Below are 9,140 nucleotides of genomic sequence, written 5' to 3' on the forward strand. Positions count from 1 at the left end.
TAGACTGAAGGAAATATGCCCTAGAGGCAATAATAAAGTTATTATTTATTTCCTTATTTCATGATAAATGTTTATTATTCATGCTAGAATTGTATTAACCAGAAACATAATACATGTTTGAATACATAGATAAACATAGTGTCACTAGTATGCCTCTACTTGACTAGCTCGTTAATCATAAATGGTTAAGTTTCCTAACCATAGACATGAGTTGTCATTTGATTAACGGGACCACATCATTAGGAGAATAATGTGATTGCTTGACCCATTCCGTTAGCTTAGCACTTGGTCGGTTTGTATGTTGCTATTGCTTTGTTCATGGCTTATACATGTTCCTATGACTATGAGATTATGCAAATCCCGTTTATCGGCGGAACACTTTGTGTGCTACCAAACGTCACAACGTAAATGGGTGATTATAAAGGTGCTCTACATTTGTCTCCATAGGTACTTGTTGAGTTGGTGTATTTCGATATTAGGATTCGTCACTCCCATTGTTGGAGAGGTATCTCTGGGCCCTCTCGGTAATGCACATCACTATAAGCCTTGCAAGCAATGTGACTAATGAGTTAGTTGCGGGATGATGCATTACGGAACGAGTAAAGAGACTTTCTAGTAACGAGATTGAACTAGGTATTGAGATACCAACTATCGAATCTCGGGCAAGTAACATACCGATGACAAAGGGAACAACGTATGTTGTTATGCGGTTTGACCGATAAAGATCTTCGTAGAATATGTAGGAGCCAATATGAGCAACCAGGTTCCGCTATTGGTTATTGACCAGAGACGTGTCTCGGTCATGTCTACATAGTTCTCAAACCTGTAGGGTCCACACGCTTAAAGTTAGATGACGGTTATATTATGAGTTTATGTGGTTTGATGTACCGAAGATAGTTTGGAGTCCCGGATGTGATAACGGACATGACGAGGAGTCTCAAAATGGTCGAGACATGAAGATTGATATACTGGACGACTATATTCGGACACTGGAATGGTTCCGGGGTTTATCAGATGTATACCAGAACCCCCCAGGGGTTTAATGGGCCTCATGGGCCCAAAGTGGAGCAGAGGAGGGGCGTCCAGGGCAGGCCGCACACCCCCTCCCCCTCTAGTCCGAATAGGAAAGGATGGGGGGCGCCCCCCTTTTCCTTCCTCCTCTCTCCCCTTCCTTTCCCTCTCCTACTTAGACAAGGAAAGGAGGGAGTCCTACTCCCGGTGGGCGTAGGACTCCTCCCTGGCGCGCCCTCCCCTGGACGGCCACCCCCTCCCCCTTGGTCCTTTATGTACGAGGGAAAGGGGGCACCACTAAACACAACAATTGATCCTTGAGATCTATTAGCCGTGTGCGGTGCCCCCCTCCACCATATTCCACCTCGATAATATCGTAGTGGTGCTTAGGCGAAGCCCTGTGTCGGTAAAACATCATCATCGTCACCACACCGTCGTGCTGACGGAACTCTCCCTCGAAGCTCGGCTGGATCGGAGTTCGAGGGATGTCATCAAGCTGAACGTGTGCTGAACTCGGAGGTGCCGTGCGTTCGGTACTTGATCGGTCAGATCATGAAGATGTACGACTACATCAACCGCGTTGTGCTAATGCTTTCGCTTATGGTCTACGAGGGTACGTGGACATACTCTCCCCTCTCGTTCATATGCATCACAATGATCTTGCGTGTGCGTAGGATTTTTTTTGAAATTACCAAGTTCCCCAACACAATCATCCCCCTACCTGGCGCGCCAATGCTGTCGTGGGAACCACGGCCACCTATGGGGCTATGAGCGCCTTTTTCGTTCGGCGGGGGGATGAGCCAGTTGCATAAAGAGCGGAAAAGCGTAAAACAGCGCGCCAGAGATCACACGGGCAGTTTTACCCAGGTTCGGGCCGCCCTGAGGCATAAAACCCTACTCCTGCTTTGGTGGATTGATGGTGGATAATGGTGGCGAACGCAGCACACTTGCGCGGCAGGGTTGCCTTGGGGTGAAAGTGGCAATGCGCGTATGAATGTGTGAGGGTCTGAATCCTTTCAAGGTTGCCATGGGCCTCCTTTTATAGATGAATGGGTCACCATAGTGACTAATCAGTCTTTAAGTACTGATTAGATAGCAAACAATGCTATCATACCTAATTCTGCATGCTGAAATAGCGCACTAAATGCGCCGTCTAGTGTCACACCACAGCATGCCCGGCAACCCTTGCTGGGCTGTTTTCCCAGCTTCATGTCTGCTTGCTTGACACGACTTAAGACGAGTGTCATATGGAGGTGTTTGTTGTAGGAAGTGGTTGCCATGTGGCAAAATGCAGCCACTTAGTCACCTTGGGGCTTGACACCACACTGATCTATGACTTTCGTTGCTTGTGAGGTGGAGTGGTGGAGGGGCTTGCCTCCGCAAGCCCCGGCAAGCCTGCCAGGACGAGCTGGAAGCTTGCTTCCGGGGAAGAACCCAACCTTTCCAGTCTCGCCTACCCGGAAAGGGAGGTTCTTTCCTTAGCGATATCTTGCTTCTCTGGCTCTTCTTGGTCTTCTTGATCTGCACTTGGATCCTTCAAAGAGTTGATCCCTCTTGCTTGAACTGATCTTGGTGCTGTAATCTTGTCCTTGGGCCTGTGCACAGTTCGGGCAATGGTCCCAGGGTTTGTTGTATCGACAAGGATGTACAATAGAGCCGAGCGCCACCTTGAAGGTCAGGTTCTGGCATTTCTCCATTAGTGCACAATGTTCAGCCTCCATGATACTATCCACGGGGTAGCGAGGACCCTTGAAATCAGGCTGAAGGAGCTCCGTGGAAGCCATGCTGCTTGTCCGCTGAGATGGTGGGGTAGCTTCTTTGGCAGCGTCCAAGGAAGGAACTTCATGCCGCTAAGATGATTGGTTGGTAGCTCGCAGGCTCTCAAGTTCCTCTAGTTTCGACAATCTTGCATTGAGCTTCTGCATTTCGGTTGCTTCCTCTTTTTTCTTTCTCTGTCAGCTTATATAACGAGTGATGTCGGGAAACCCACGCACCTACGGAATGAAGCCTGATGTGCCTCGTGTTAGTCCAGGGTGTTCGGGATTCCCGAGGGCGTCTGTCAGCTCGTCCTTCTCTCTGTCGCGAATGAATGTCCCTTCTTGCGCTGCCTTGATTGCTTTCTCAAGCTTTTTGATGGGCATTGCAAGTTGTTCGTTCATCCAAACACACTTCCCTGATTCTGGTTCCAAAGTTCCCCCAACCCCAAGGAACCAACTCCTTGCCCGATCTGGCCAGTGCAATATCGATGGTTAGACCCCTTTAGCAATCAGGTCTTGCTCAGCTTTGTCCCACAATAGCCGGGCTTTGCTGTAGCTACCTGAGCCCGTGGTATGGTGATACTTCTTCGTTGCAGCATTTTGCTTGTTTGTCTCTAACCTTTGTTTACCCTTGTTCGATTTTTTGTAGGCCACAAATGCTGGCTAGTGATCTCTAATCTTCTCATATTGACCGATGAACTCTAGAGTCTCATCTTTCTCAACAAACTTTGTCTTCAAATGTTTCCTCCAGTTCTTGAATAGTTCTGCCATCTTCTTAAGGGCAAACGCCTTGACTTTCGCTCTATAACTGGGTTATTCAGATCCTCCTCTGGCGGTAGGCTGAAATTTGTCATCAGCGAGGTCCAAAGATCATCTTTCAGTCTATCATGGACATAAGAAACTTCAGGATTCTTTTTCTTATTCCATTCGTGGATTGTGGTCGGGACGATGTCCCTAATAACAACTTTGCACTTATGTACAAATCCATCCTTGGTTCGCTTGGGAGCAATCGGTTGGCCATCTTTCGCGACTTCTACGATCGTGATCCTTTCATCCTGTCACAACCTTTTCTTCGGGCCTCGTCTCCTTACAGAAGTTTGGCTCGATCTGGAGGGCTAAAAGAAGAAAGAAGCGTTAATATATGTACATACAAAACAATTAATGCATCAAGTCAGCACATGAATAAGGTCTTAAAGGTCTATTCTAATAACACCCCTTAAGACCATATTCTAATAACACCTATCCTTATTGTGCTAACACCAAACAGACTGCACCGCAGACAAAGTGAACCGCAGACAACCCACTAAGAGAGTCCTGGATTAGGGGGTATCCGGACAACCGGACTATATGCTTTGGCCAGACTGTTGGACTATGAAGATACAAGATTCACGACTTCGTCCCGTGTCCGGATGGGACTCTCCTTTGTGTGGAAGGCAAGCTTGGCGATTCGGATGTTAGATCTCCTTCTCTGTAACCGACTCTGTGTAACCCTAGCGTCCTCTAGTGTTTATATAAACCGGAGGTTTAGTCCGTAGGACAAGAACAATCATAATCATAGGCTAGCTCCTAGGGTATAGCCTCTACGATCTCATGGTAGATCAACTCTTGTAATACTCATAACATCAAGATCAATCAAGCAGGAAGTAGGGTATTACGTCCATCGAGAGGGCCCGAACCTGGGTAAAACATCGTGTCCCCTGCCTCCTATTACCATTAGCCTTAGACGCACAGTTCGGGACCCCCTACCCGAGATCGGCCGGTTTTGACACCGACATTGGTGCTTTCATTGAGTGTTCCTCTGTGTCATCGCTGCAAGGCTCGATAGCTCCTCCAATCATCAACAATGATGCGGTCAAGGGTGAGACTTTTCTCCTCGGACAGATCTTCATGTTCGGTGGCTTCGTACTGCGGGCCAATTCGCTTTTCCATCTGGAGCGGATCGACAGTTATGCCCCTGGGCATCAGGTCTGATTCGGAAACTTGAATTACATGGCCGATATCCGCGGAGACTTGATCTTCGACGGATCTGGGCCTACGCCAGGAGCACCGAACGGTCACGACGATCATGACTTGGATCTGCCTCAGACAGTATTTGGGATATCGCACCTGCAGTAGCTCCGGGCCTAAATCCGGGGCAGATTGCGTCATCCGATGACGGGTGGATGGACCCCGCTACAGAGTCCGCATACCCATCGGTAGTAGAGCCGAACATAGACTCCACCTCTAAGGAGACCTGTGTCACCGGACAGCCGGACTTGTGTCCGGCCATAGGTTCCAGGCCGCGCGCATCCAGGCCCATCGAATCTGATTGGGCTCCAGTAATGAACTACACCACTGCGGATATCTTTCAACACTCGCTCTTCGGCGACGTACTGAATTCATTAAAGTCTCTCTCTTTGTCAGGAGACTCTTGGCCGAACTATGTCCGGCTCGAGTGGAAAGCAGATGATGAAGAAATTCGTTACCCACCCACCACCCACTTCATTGCCACTGTCGATGATGTAACCGACGTGCTTGAATTCGACTCCGAAGACATCGACGGTATGGACGGCGATGCAGGAGAAGAACAGGAACAACCACCCAGAGGGCGCGGGACAGCCACATCCTCGTATGATATATACATGGTGGACACCCCCAAAGAAAACAATGGCGATGAGGCAATAAATCATAACCCCTTAGGGAAGAAATCAAAGCATGGGCGTCATCGGTGCCGCTCTAAGCCCCGCCACAGCAATACCGGCACAGGAGACGAAAACAATCCGGATGGTGCCGAAGATGAATACAATCCCGATCAGCCTACCTTCAAGCAGGCCAAATAGGAAGACGGGCAGGTTAGCCCAGATGAATAGGCGACGAATGGATACTTGGAGGATGACAACTATATGCCTCCCTCCGAAGACGAGGTGAGCCTCGGCGACGATGAATTCCGCGTGCCTGGGGATCCCGTAGAGCAGGAGCTCTTCAAGCGCCGGCTTATAGCCACCGCAAGAAGCTTGAAAAAGAAGCAGCACTAGATCCAAGCCGATCAAGATCTGCTCACAGACAGATGGAGTGAGGTCCTGGCAGCCGAGGAATACAGACTCAAGTGCCCCACCAAATGTTACCCAAAGCTCAAGTTGCCACCTCAACTTGAGGAGGAGGCCCTACAGCCTACACTACCAGCACAGGACGAGGCTGACCGGCCACCTTGTGGCCGAGATAAAACGTGGTATATGCCCAAATACCAGCCCACACCCCGACGCCAATACACTATGGCCCGGGGCAATACGCAGGACCTGCGAGACAACATCCATAAACCTCGACGCAACAAACATAAGAGTCACAAGAACAATGATGACGCCCAAGACACGACAGTAGATACCGGATTCCGTGGCTCCCAGTCCGGTCAGCGGAAAAAGAACAATTTGGGCCCATCCGGTCTGGACCGCATACTTGACCTACCATGTCAAATTCATGGTACCCCAGGAACGGCAGCCAATCATACCAATATAGAATGCCGGATCTTCAAACAAGCCGGCCGGTCACGCGCCAGAAACTATCAGAAGGGGTCCCAAATGAATGAAGACAACGAGGATCCCAGACCATCAAGCATTATAGGGCAAAAGAAATTTCTCCGCAAACCAACAAGGTGAACGTGACAAACACCATCCACATCCCCAAATGGGAACGAATGTGTACTCTTCGGGACGTTGACTCAACAAAGCAAGTCGCCCCATGGTACAAAAATACGACCGATCATCTTCGATCATACAGACCGTCCAGCCAATTTCAACCATGGCAATTCAGTTGCACTTATCCTCGACCCAATAGTTGGCGGGTTCCACCCCACGCAAGCCCCTATTGGCAGAGACAGCAGCCCAAACTTGCTGCACCAGGACACAGTACACTAGATAGGTATTGATCGCTCGAGGATCAAACCCGCTAAAAACATCTTCTCAAGATGTCGTACCAGGTGAAAAGGTCATTTTTACAGGCCCACCACCCTGGAGGTTTTTATTCAGATCAGCAAACAATCACCATACCGAAGAGTCAGTCTTCGACATTGTCCCCCTATACAGTAACTGTTACGTACTGCCGGGGCGAACCGCGTTGGCTTGATTCAACGCGGTACCACACCGTGCGTATGGCAAGCTTAAAATACCAAGCCGACGTGACATAGTCACAATTACAGGCAAGGCTGAACTCCACCCCGGCACCGAAAAGTATACCGCCACTGAAGCAGCGAGTTGTGCCTTTTTATCGAACCTTGATTCGACAGCCAACCTCCCGGACACCAACAAAGGAGTGAGAACTACTTTATGGCATGATAGCCCGTCTCGACCAGGCTTCAATCAAGCACTCCGGCATAAGTGGGGGAGGGCCCCGCGGTTCAACCGCTCCATGACACACAAATGTCTCTAAGCATTTTCTTTACAGGCTCACTTTTGCACAGAACAGGACTGGCAACATGGAATCAACTTGGATGCACGAAGAGGGAACATACAAATATTCCCACAGAAGACAATCCGAATATACTTTGGATCCGCACACAGCCTCCTCTCACCCGGTCTCAACAGGTTCCGCCGTCATACCTCTTTCTATAGCATCAACCGTACTCATACGCATAGACGTGTCACAGGACTACAACATATAGCATTACATGACGCTTACCTGCTGTCATTCCTCATTGACACCTTTTTTGTCATAATGGCATGCGCATATCGTGTCATGCCCTAATACGCCAGGGGCTTCATTGTACCCATAATATGGCAACAAAGTCCGGCCACCTTCTCGGTCGCTCGGCACCCCGAACTTATAGCATTATATGAATCAGCTCCGAATCATGTCTTGGGTCATTAGTTCGGTTTGCCCTGCTCCCGTGTTTTGGTACCTTATATTCCGCTCTATCGGCTAAGGTAGCGCTGGCAGAACTACTACGATTGTGTCCCGGTTCTTCCGGACGAGCACCTCAGTAGACAAAGCCGAAAATTGACTGTCATGATATGGAGAGAACTGGTCTGCTGTTCGAGAGGTTGTAAAATCTTTAAGGATTTATTCTGCATAATGCCATAACAAATGCAGAATGCGACAGATCGGTCTTCCGTTCAGGTGCTGTTAGAGCCCCTCGTATGGTCTTCCAAACACCAGGGGCTGCGCCTACCATACTCGAATTCTTATGGCTAAGTGAGAGTGATAACGCCCTATAGTCTGATTGCCTGGTTCGCTGTGCTGAACACCTCCTTCAAGGACCCAAAAATGGGATAAATAGTGTTCAGGGTTATCCCGAACACCCCCGTACTTTCTATGTGGGGGCAGAAGCCGACAACTGGCCAACTCTCAGGATTAATATATATCAAATGGCCGCACATGAGGAAAAACATTTATATAACAGGCAATACATAATAAAAGTGCCAACGTTCCGCCTTAAAAAGGACAGCATGACTGTCTTCAGGGAAATATAATGTCTTTGGTACATTGCTCCGCTACAACGCGGGTTCCTTTCAGGACACCATCATAATATAATTCGGGCTTGCGGTGCTCCTTGCCGTCCGGCGGTCCCTCAGTCATCAGCTTTTCAGCTTCAAGGTTCCCCCACTGCACTTTCGCACGGGCAAATGCCATTTGTGCACCTTCTATACAGACCGACCGCTTAATGTGTTCGAGCCGAGGGCAAGCACCCACAATCCGCTTCATGAGCCCGAAGTAACTGCTAGTTCTTCATGGCTAGTTCGGGCCATAGCCGGACAACTAAGTCCTTCATGGCTAGTTTGGCTGCCTTGTGTAGTTCGATCAGCCGCTTCAGCTGATCGACAAATGGCATCGGATAATTCAGCGCCAAATACTGCGACCGGAAATGCTTTTCCGCAGTCTTCTTCTCCTCAAATGCTTTTCCGCAGTCTTCTTCTCCTCAACTCGGTAGAATTAAGCAGCATTAGATATGCTTCGTCACAGCTCCGCAAATTCCCCTAGAGAAATAATAATTCAATTTGTCACCTTCAATTTCTCTTGTTACTACATACAAATCGCTTTGAATAAGAAAAAGCCCTACCAGCCGCAATCCTCCTCGCCTCCTGAATGTCCTTTAGAGCACCTTGGGCTTCCTCCCGAGCATCATTTGCGGCTTGGAGAGGTTTGGCGAGTTCGGATTCTTTCCATGATAGACTCTACTCCAAAGTCTTGCTTTTCTTCACGGCCTCCTGGAGCTCTCGTTCAGCTTCAATCACCCTGGCCTCATGCTTCTCGCGAAGAGCCTGCTCTGCGGCGGCCTTCTTGTCGGCTTCGGCCACATCCTTTTTAAGCGCCTCAATTTCAGCATTTGCCCCTAGAGTGCACAATACAAATAATTTCATCAGGCACACCTACTCATTTGTGCTAAACATAATAAGGTTTCGA

Source organism: Triticum dicoccoides, chromosome 4B, assembly GCF_002162155.2.
Source record: "Triticum dicoccoides isolate Atlit2015 ecotype Zavitan chromosome 4B, WEW_v2.0, whole genome shotgun sequence".
In the NCBI taxonomy this organism is placed as follows: Eukaryota; Viridiplantae; Streptophyta; class Magnoliopsida; order Poales; family Poaceae; genus Triticum; species Triticum dicoccoides.